The 11,308-nt window shown below is 45.3% G+C and overlaps 1 pseudogene; it reads right to left on the bottom strand.

Moving 5' to 3' along the window:
• Window positions 1-4,728: 4,728 nt before the first annotated feature.
• On the bottom strand, window positions 4,729-5,424 carry LOC101591178 (annotated as a pseudogene).
• Window positions 5,425-11,308: the final 5,884 nt, after the last annotated feature.

The raw sequence follows: 11,308 nt of genomic DNA, 5'->3' as shown, positions 1-11,308 counted from the left end.
TGTACATGTTCCATCTCTCTTTACACTAGACATTAGCTGAAAGGCCAAGAATCAGTGCACCGCTCTTTAGATGATAATAATTTTCTACCTTTTATTGTAGTTTAGTTCCCCTTATAAACAGGGGATTTGCTGAGAACTCGATGCATTGCCAAGCACATCTGTGTGCTCCATGGTGCCAAGTACTGGTGGCTATAGAGGTTAGTGGAAAGCTACAACCTGGCCATAGCCAGTAAGGATTGATTCCAGAAGCTTCCTGCAGAGTCTCTGTGTCATTTGTATGGCTGTGGTTCACCACAGAGACACATCACATGTTCCCATGTGTCTGCCCACTCAGGTTGCCGAGGGGAAATTTTCATAGGTGAGGTCCAAGATTAAAAACTCATGTGTGGGGCCGGGGAGATGGCTCAGTGGAATAAGCGCTTCCCTGGCAAGCACAAAGGCCTGAGTTCAATTTCTGGTTCCGCAAAAAAATAAAATTAAATTTAAAAACTCATGTGTGAAAGACATCAGCAACAGTAGTAAGAAGCATGCAGCAGAGCAGGGCCTAAGAGTCCAAGACCTGCCTGCGTTTTTATTGTGTAATTCTTATGAAGGTTGTTGTCTCATATTTACTTTCTTTTTTTTTTTCCCCTGTATTTAGGACAGGGTCTACAGAGTCTCACTACATAGATTGGATTTGTAGTGATTCGCCAGTTTTCAGCTTCCTAAATGCTGGGATTACAGGCACGTGCCACCATGCCCAGTCTCAATCACCACCCCAGTGTGTCCCACAGGTGGGACTGGCATGGCAGGTTGGGGATCAGACCCCAGCCACTGCACTCTGCCTAAGCAGGCCTTTTAGTCTGCTGAGCTATCAGGCCAGCCCTAATATTTACATTCTTACACAGTGCCACAACCAGCACATGTGTGTTTAACTGTGCTACATCATGGTACTTAACTATATCCCACTGTGCGCCTGTGCTAGACAAGCAGGGTCACACCCTCAGGTGTCCTTAGATGCCTCTAAGATTTGAAGCAGTCTTAGTAGTTCTCTGTACCATGCTCAGTGTCTTTGTGTGGCTGTAACAACCAGCATCAAACCCCACCCTCTCCATTTCACCATCTTCCTTTCTGCCTCATCCCTTGCTTCTCAAGAAGCCCAGGGTTTTGTCGCCCTGGACCTGCTTGTGTTTGGGTTAACTTGATCACAGAGAATGAGTCACCCTGTCTGACATACTTGAAGGAAAGGACATTTTGCCTGGTAAGGGCTGAGGTATGAGGAGCGCACTGCCTGAGGATGAGGGAGATCAGATTGTGTGTTGCTCCTGGGAGATTCCAGAGTCTCCGGTCAGGGAATGAGTGAATCATTTGCTAGAGATGGGTCAGGGGCCTCCTGGGTAGCAGGAGATTTGCCTGTTAACACCCAATGGTGCTGCTGAGCTCAAACTTGATGGCTGAGTTATTCCATCGACATCCAAAGCCTCACTTGTTCAGAAGCTAAACAGTACCTCCCCTTCGAGGGATGCATGAGGCAGCTGGGGGAGTGGCCAAGTCCTCCTCTGTGTGTGATGCTGGCCACAGCATGGTGGAATGAGACACGGATGAGTGGCACCTACACGCAGTTTTGCTCATTTCCCACACAGCTGCTGTTCTCCAGACTTTTTAGCGTCCCATCCCCCAGCTTCCTCTGCTCTTCTTTCACAGGAACCAGTCAGGGAACTGGCGACAGCACAGCTTGAAGAGTTGGAGAATCATGACATTATAAGTGGCCCAAATTCAGGACAGTCAAATGTAACAAAAAACAATAAGTACAAAAAACAAATTGAAGTTCATTTTCCTCTGGTGATTCAGAAGGCCCCATCAGGTGGGGTGCCAAAGCTTATTGGCTTCTGGTTATTAAAGTCTGGTTATTGTGGTTGGGGGATCTGAGGTTTGGGTGAGCAGGAGTCAGCTAGTTGGAAATTCATCTTCTTTCCTTCAGTGCCACTTGAGAAATGGAGCCACCATGGCCTTCTTGAGTCTCTGAGAATGGGGAACAGCTGGGTCCTCATCTCTGTCTAGCCCATTAGATCGTGCTGGTCTTGGCCACAACTTTCCTAGAGGCAGATGCCTGTTCCAGCTGAGCTCATCTGCTCTCTCTCAGAGCCATCCCTGTTCTTGGGCCCTCTGGAGAATCATGACATTATAAGTGGCCCAAATTCAGGACAGTCCACCTTGCAGGTGGACTCAGGAGAACAAGATGGTTAGAACAGACCAGGCCTTGTCGGTAGCATGTAACACCCAGGTTTGGGGCTGCTCTCCTCCTTCTCTGTGAAGGAAGTGATCTGATCCACTGTTGTCTCAGTTACTCTTCTTTTGTTGCTGGGACAAATACCCAACACCTGAAATGAGGAAGGAAAGGTTTATTTATCTCATAGTTAGTGGAGATTTCAGTTCATACTCTGCTGGCTCCAAAGCAGATGGCAGAAGTTCACGGCAGCAGAAAACAACAAAGAGCTGAGGAGAAGCGGCAGCTGTGGCATCTATCAAGCTTCTCTCTCTCTTCCTTCCACACAGACTATGAAGACCAGAGCTTCTCCAAGGAAGTGGCAGTGGCTGCTGTGAAGATCAGAGCTCCTTCAAAGTGGAATGGCTTTATAATCAAGCTCCTCCACGGAAGTGGCACATTGCATGATTGACACTCCTCCAAAGAAGTAGGGCACGCAGAAAGCTCCCTCAACTCCTTTATATATCCTTTAAATGCTGAGTCACTCAGGGGCAGGCCTTCCCTACCCTAGGGTATGGATTCACTGAGCCTATCCAACTAAGCATCTGACCTTTCAAGTTGACACAATGTGTCAACCACCACAATTCAGCCCTTGTCAACTTGGCAACTATACTTATACTTCTTTAAACCACTCTCTAGATACAAGGACATGCTTATTAACTCTTCACACCTTGGACATTACAAGACAGCTTTAACAATCCTTATGAATCACTATTAAGTCTACCAACATTATATTGCATGAGAATCAAAACATTTTACCCCTGGGTACTCCCAAAGATTCATGCACATCCCTTTATGTAAAAGGCACTTAGTCTGCAAGAGTTGACAAAGTCTTAACAGTTTCAGCAATGCTGAAAAGTCCAAGTCCCGAGTCTCCTCCAAGACCTAAGGCAAACTCTTAGCTATGAGGCCCTGTGCAAATGAAGTTAAGCACTTCCCACATTCAAAGATACACAATAAACATTACCATTCCAAAAGGTATACACAGCAGGATACAAACCACTGGGACCAAAACATGTCCAAAATCCAGAATGACAAACATTAAGTCCTGTATTTCCAAGTTCAACATCCAAAGCAATCTGTAATGAGTTGTGAGCTCCAAATGCCTTACATAGCTCCACCCCTATGACACTTCTGCTGGTAGCTCCCTTGGCTTTTCTCTGGGGCTGGCTTTGCTCCCTCCTTGCAGCTTTTCTCAGACAATCCATGTTTCTGTCTTTTCCAAACTTTTGGGGTTTCCGTTGAATAGGCTTCTCACTCACAGCTTTATACACTGCCCTCTTAGGGGCATATTGCCTACTCTCCCAGGCCTTCTGGAATTTAGGTGAAAGACTTTTCTTTCTTTTTTTAAATGTATTTAGTACAGGATCTACAGGGTCTCACTACATAGATCAGACTCATAGTGGTTCTCCTGTTTCAGGCTCCCAAGTGCTGGGATTACAGGTGCCCACCACCACTCCCAGCCTCAATTGCCTCTCAGCATGCCCTGGGGGCGGGGCCAGCATGGCACACTGGGGATCAAACCCCAGCCACTGTGCTCTGCCTAAGCTGGTGCTTTAGTCCACTAAGCTATCTGGCCAGCCTGGGTGGAAGCCTTTTTAACTTCAGAAACCTTGCATTCAGAATGCACCTAAAACCATGTAGATAATTCCAAGAGCTGCTGCCAGCTGGAGCAGTAGCCAGGCTGTTTTTGTTTTTAGCTGTAGGACTTGAGTGCCTGGATTGCTGAGCCCTCTGACGCTGATTCTGAGGAACAAATTTTCTACGCTGACACCATTCTGGAATCTGGTGTGGAACATGGGGCTCTGCAGCTTTCTCCTTAAAGCACAGTCCCTCATCCTTGTGATTCTGAGGCTGCAAAGGGCAAGAACCTGCTACCTCCTGTGATGCCCTCAGGACATCTTTTCTACTTTCCTGTTCCTCCTCAGCAATGGAGATCTCAGCTCTATCTTTGCAGTCCACAGCCTTCCTAGTGCTTCCTTTCTGGCCCAACTTGCAACATTTAAATCATCTGCTAGGCTCTTTGCTCTTGACTCACAACATATATCTGACTTAAAGCTCTCAACAATAGCCATGCCACTGACTCAACATTTGACTGCCTTGACATTTCTTTTGCAAGATTAACTATTCCACTGTGTTTAATCTTGATTCAGGCAAAGTCTCTGGACAGGAACAAAATGAAGACAAACTTTCTGCCAAGCCATAACACAAGTCACCCGCAGTCCAACAACCAATGCAGTCCTTCTTCACAGCACAAACCTCTGCATCCTGGTCTTTTTTTTCCAGGAAAAATGTTAAAATTTTACTAACTCCTAAAAACCTGGAAGTTGGATTTACCAGTGTATTATGATTTATAAGTGTCATTTTAAAAACATCAGTCCATTAAACCATGTAGAAATAAGTATGCAAAAGGTCTGCAAAACAAAACATACTTTAAACATGTTTAAGTATCTGAAATTTCAGGTCACTCAGTCACTTCATTATTATGCAGTGGCAGCCAAGTTGTCCTTAAGTTCAGTCCAAGTGAGCCTCTTGAAGCCAGCTCCATTGCAGATGCCAACCTCTATGTTATCTTCTGTATTTGCCCTTCAGAGCTCTCCTTTAGGGTTAAGATGTCTGTGTGAATGGCATCTTCAAGCTCCAGATCTTCATTATATCTTTTCTCAAGGAAAGTTTTCCCATTCACATAGTTCTTTCCCATGGCTGTGGCCTTCCACTGTAAGCTCCAGATGGGTCTGACTGAAATAAATATGGCCGTCCCTCATTCCAACCACAAATAAGTAAAGAAACACCAAATGGATGAACACCACCTGACTGGTATATTCCTGCATCACAGAAGCTACACTTTGTACCAGCTGGACTATAGGGATGGGCTCCTGGTAAACAAGGTAGTACTGCTGGCAAATTTCCAAGCTCTGTGCACAAGCACTCTGTAATCTGGGCCCATGCCACTACACCAAACCTATGTGCTTGGTAATTGGCTCAACTTTGTGTACACTTCACTCATCATACAGAATGGACTTCTGCTTCTTCTCAGTTGCTAATACCACACCATTCTCAGTGTTAATTCCCACTGAAGGGGCTCCTCCAGCTACAGCTGCCAATGTATATTCAATTTGGACAAGCTTACCAGATGGGCTGAAGGTTGTCAGTGAAAAGCTGTAATTGTGTTCTTCCATCTTTACTTGGAGAGGCCCAGCACCCACAGCATGGTCTTTACAGGCAGGCTTTCTATCAGCATTCTGGTCTTCTAAGCTCTGACATGAATCTCCCATACAGAAGAGCTGAAGGCCTTCCAGATCTTCACTAGTAGGCGACCTCTCCAAACCTTTCCTGTCTCTTCCGATAAGCCATTCCCAAAAACTCATAATCTACATTGTCAGGTATAGTCACAGCAATGGCCCCACTCCTGGTACCAAATTCTGTCTCAGTTATTCTTCTTTCATTGCTGGGACAAATACCCAACACCTAAAATGAAGGAAGGAAATATTCATTGAGCTCACAGTTAGTTGAGGCTTTAGTCCATACTCCACTGGCTCCAAGACAGATGGAAGCAGTTCATGGAGGCAGAAAACAACAAAGAGTAGAGCAGCAGCAGCAGCTGTGGCATCTATCAAGCCTCTATCTTCCTTCCATGTCAACTGCAAAGACCAGAGCATCTCTAAGGAAATGGCCATGGCTGCTGCGAAGATCAGAGGGATGCAGTGATCAAACTCCTCCAAGGAAGTGGTGCACTGCAAAGATCAGAACTCCCCCAAGAAAATGGGTTACCCGGAAGCCTTCCTCAACCCCTTTATGTATCCTTTAAATGCTGAGTCACTCAGGGGTGGGCCTTCTCTACCCTAACGCAGGGTTTCCCATGTCCTAGGGTGGAGCCTCCACACCCTAGGGCATGGAGTCACTGAGCCTAACCAGCTAAGCTTCTGACCCCTCAAGTTGACATAATGTATTAACCACCACAACTATGTACATGGTACCCCTCCAGGATCAGCTTCCTTGGGGGTCTGCCAGGTGCCTGGTTTCAGAGCATAGCTTTTCTCCATCCTCAAACTGAACTGGCATGGTTAATAGGCAAAGAAGGAAGCTTCTCCCTGAGAAAGGCCAAGGAGAAACCAGATTGCAGGCCAGAGGAAAGGGGCACAGATCCACCTAAAGCAAAGACCTCCTTTTTGCACTGCTTTCAGAGTATGCCCTGCTTATCTCACAGAGACTCAGGCCCACACCCGCAGGCCCTCTAGGGCACTGTTATTAGAGCTGCAGCATTGGGGCAGCCACTCTTCATGTTGTATTTTTCCACATGTATGTAGTCTTCTCTGTATGGGAGCTCCTAAAGGCCATACTATTTTACATGGTAACATAACAGATGTTCAATAAATGCTTGTTGACTTGGTGTTAAGTTTAGCTGAGAATAGTATGGGGTTTCCCCAAAAATATTAAACATAGAATCGCCATGTGACTCAGCAGCTCCACTTCTGACTATACATAAACCTCCACTTCTGACTCTCAAAAAATTTGAAAGCAAGCACAGGAATAAATGGTGTTCTAGTCTGTACTTTGAATAGCCACCAAAAGCACATATGTTTAAGGCTTGGTCCCCAGTGGTGATACTGGGAGGTGGCAAAATCTTTAAGGGTTGGAGTTTAGTCAGAGGAAGGTAGGTTACTGGAGGTAAGAAGGGACCCCAGGCTCTTTTTATCTCTCTTTTTTATTCCTGGCCACCATGAGGTCAATAGGTCTTTTCTGCAACTTTCTTTCACATGATTTCTGTGCTACCCAAAGCAACAGGGCTAAGTGACCATGGGCTGAAACCTCTGAAATAATAATGAAGTAAAATAGAACTTTTTTTCCCCTTTTTCTAAGTCAATTATCTCATATATTTTATTACAGTAATAGAGAACTGGTTAACCTATATCCATAGAAGTACTACTCTTGGTAACCAAAAGTTACAAATAACTCAGGTACCCACTGATGGATATAAGTACAATGTAGTAGCCACATACAAGGGGACCTCATCTGGCCTCAGGGGAAAAAAAAAGAGATTCTGACATATGCTATAGCACAAGTGAATTATAGACTGGATGCTGAATGAAATAAGCCAGCTACACAAGGACAAACACTATTGGATTACATTCATGTGAGTATTCAGAGAGTTAAATTCAGTCAGAAAGTAGATGGTGGTTGCCAGGGAAAAACTGGGAGAAGGGAAGTTGGTGTTTCATGTGGATATATCTTCACTCTGGGTAGATGAACAGCATTCTAGAGGTGGGTGGTAATGATGTTTGCCCGCACATGAATGCATTTAGTGCCGCTGATCTGCCACATAAAAAAGGGTAAAGATGGTAAATGCTATGCATTCCTTACCATAATGGAATAAGTAAATTATTTTTTAAAATTAGCTGGGTCATACAAAACAGGATGGAAAGGAAGATGAAGCTGGCTGGCATTGCAGTAGGCTGAAGGTGGAGTCTACTGTAGTATTTCCATCTTTCCCATGTTATATCTGCTGGCAGGATGCTCTAATTGCAGGCAAAGTACTAAAATTCCTACAAAAGCCACAGAGAGTTCCCAGGGGACTTTGGTGACAGCATAGAGATAGAAGCTGCCTATGCTACCCTGACACGCAAACAGTGGAGTTCTTTGTTTTGCTTCAGCTCTATTCTCCCAAAGAAGGGACTAGTTGGCTTCTTCTGCTTCTGGAAAGACCAGAACAAAAAATCTGCTCTTCTCACCTAGTGAAAGTCATAGATTCTGACTTCTGCTTGCAGGAGTAAAGAAAACAGAAGCTTGAAGAAACAAACAAAAAAGGGGAGGGACATGCAGTACTTGAGGTGAGCACTTGAGTTCCTACCAGCAGGGGGTTAATGCAGAGCAGAAAGTCTCCAGCAATTCCCTTACCCAGACCTGAAATCACAAAACTTTGGCCAGGGTCCTAATGAGCTGCTGACTAGGACAGCCCACCCTCTGACACAGAAAACACAATTAGACATGCACAAGTGGCCCGTGAAATACCAGGCCAGGTGTGTGCTTGGCACCTGAGCTCTCTATGAATTCCGTACCCTATCAGTGAAAGCAGGATTTGGACTTGTTAGGGGCAATAATGACTAATAACTCAGAGAATATCATGTTCCAACCCTTCAGCCGAGACACCAAGAGGTAAAGAGAGAGTATATATGCTTCAGGTAGTAGGGATAGTGTACCATCTATTTTAATTTTTCTACCATAAAAGAACTTAAGTCCTCCAGGGTGCTAGCAACATCAATATTTACAGTAAGGAAACAAAAATAAAACACACCAGGATTAAGATTCAGGTCCCCACCCAGGATCCTGGGATCTTGAGAAATTTAGTTCTCAGGGGCCTGGTCTTGTCATTATAAAATGAGGATAGTCATAGAATGTTCCCCTAAATGAGACACAGCAGGTAAAGCCCTGAGCACTGTGCCTGATGCATAATTAAAACTCTTTCAGTACTGGTATTGTTTAAAGAATAAGCCAGTGCATTCTACTCTTTTCCAGGAGCCATTTTTGAATGTCACAGAAAATACTGGCTGGGAAAACACAGAGAACAGTCTTGGCTCTCACAGAGCTTAGGAATAGCATGGATGACTTTAAAAAAGGAAAAAGCCATTCTAGGCCAGGTCACCTCTCTGCTGGAGTGGGCTGGACCAGGGGGCTGCTGTGACTGGTTTGTGGGCCTGTTTGTTCTTCTTAATTTTCATTGGCTTCTTCCCTAAGGTGGTGAAGAAAGGGTTGTTCGGAGAGGCTGTAGATAGTAGGGTCTCATTAATGGGATCATTGGTCCTCTTAAGGCTGTATTAAAGAAATTAAATTTAGCTGGGCATGGTGGTGGGTGCCTGTATGTCCTAATTAGTTAGGAAGCTGAGGCCATCCTGAGCAAGATTCTGTTTCACAAATAGAAGAAGTGAAATATACTCTTCACTTCCTTATTTATTGCCACGAAACATTACTTTATAGAAGCAAATCATGAGAGGGGATGATTTTATTTGAAATGATGGAATTCACCTGAAGGTAATTTGTACAAAACTAAACAAGCAAACCCCTAAAGAGGGAGTTTACTTTCTTACATAATTGGAGAGAATAAAGATGGGTCTTTCTGGCATCAGTTACAGCTGAATCCAGGAGCTGAGAGCCTCTCTCTGCTTTCCTATTGGCCTATTATCATTTGATCCTGTAATTGTCCTGTGAAGCAGGACAGGGCAATGTGACTCATAGCCACTCAGACTATGTGGTCTCAGGAAGAGGCACTTTCCCACAAAAAGCAGGACTGTTAGAGAGAGACTAATTTGAAAACCAGCCAAGTGTCCACTGGACATTCGCTTGATGGTCACTTATACTGTCAGTTTCCGACTGTGTTTGCAGAGAAATTTTAGGCTCCTTAAGGTCAAGGTCCATTTTTTTCTTCTCTTGGCAGAGAAGAAACAGAAACAGCCCATATATCTTCAGTGTCTGTGCATATATCTTCTGTGATGGGACACTTGTTATTTGCAAAAGTAATTCCAGGGGTGGTGTTGGTTTCCAGCTGTGTGACTGCCCCCGCATTGGGCCAGGTCTGCCTGACCTAGAGGAATGCCAGTCCCCAACCTCAAGACTTCTTCTCTCCCTTTCTTCCTTTTTGCCCATAATTCACCAATCCCTGAGCTAGATGGGCTGGCCACAGATTGGGAGGGGAGCTGTGTCCTCTCTTCTCAGCAGGGTGAACGCAGAGTTGCATCATTTTAAACCAGGTACCGCTGACTTTGGGGAAATTCCTTTCATTTCCTTTCCCTTGCCTAAAATAGTCACTTCCTTTTTGGGGGACACAGGCCAGTGGGGACCAGTGAGGGGAATGAGGTAAGCCATCTACAGATGCCTGCTTTGGAAACATTCCTGGAAAGGTCACCATCAACGTCGGCTGAACATTCTGGCACTTCTACCCAGACCAAGAGGGAAGTGATGCTGACCCAGGGGAAGTCTGAATCAGGCTGACAGACCACAATAAACAAGTTAGGAATAAATCTGTGCTCTTTGGAGTCTGACTTGTCAAGGAATTTGTGGCCGTTTACAGATAATATCAATATCCACCATTCCAATGAACGTCATATTCAAATAACAGGTGACCAGACTGTTGGGGTCACTTGAAATGGATGCATGGCTCTTTATGATACTAAATCCAGTTCCTTTTCACAAAATTGCATGGGTGATCTCAAAATCTGCCTGCGGCATCATCAGCTGCCTTGGGGCCTTACACTATCTGAGATATCTTTTCAAGTGGGATCTCATTGGGGCCACCATTTGTAAAAGAAAGACCTTGACTGGGGAGGCCATGCGACCCCTCAGCCTGATCCCCATCTCCTCTCCCCTGGCCACCTTCCTTGGCCCCCTGAAGAGCTCGCATGTGGCACAAGGGCTCGGTCACTCTCTGTGGTAATATCCACTGGGAAGGACAGCTGCTTTTATCACCTGCTGAGGGCTCTCAGATTACATATCTGAGGAAGCCGCACAATTTGCTAGGAACAACTTAACATAACCAGTGTTTCCTTCCTGTTCTCCATTGATCCAGGGAATGGCCATTCGCCCTGGGGACACTGGGCTGGATGGTTGCTTTCTATGGCCTCATCTGGGTTGTCTCAAGTGAGCAGGGAGGAGAACTCAATCACATGCAGCTAGGGGCAACCAACAGTCTAGGGGCTTGTCTGACCCACTGGGTCCTGAATGAGAAGGAAAGCTGAGGGAGAGAAATGTAGGGGGAGGGCCAGGAAGAATAGTTTGGGAGGGGTAGCATTCAGGGCCTTTGCATGAAGCTACAGCTCCAGTCCTTTTTTATTTTTTATTTTGAGGCAAGTTTTCAAGACAAATTATTGAGTCACTAAATTTTGCACACTGGGCTTGAATTTACAATTCTAGCTTAGCTTCCTAGAGTTCCAGGATAATAGGTATGCACCAGCAAGCTTGGCTGGGAGTAGAAGGCTTTTTTTCTGAAAGGGCATTATGTCTCTATTGGCATTGCCAAGCAGAGAAGGTGTGCCCCTCGCCCCTTAGGATTCAGAGGGCTGCCTGAAAGAGCTG

Source organism: Octodon degus, unplaced genomic scaffold (assembly GCF_000260255.1).
Source record: "Octodon degus isolate 3935 unplaced genomic scaffold, OctDeg1.0 scaffold00122, whole genome shotgun sequence".
NCBI lineage: Eukaryota > Metazoa > Chordata > Mammalia > Rodentia > Octodontidae > Octodon > Octodon degus.
This window is presented reverse-complemented; position numbering and strand designations above follow the sequence as displayed.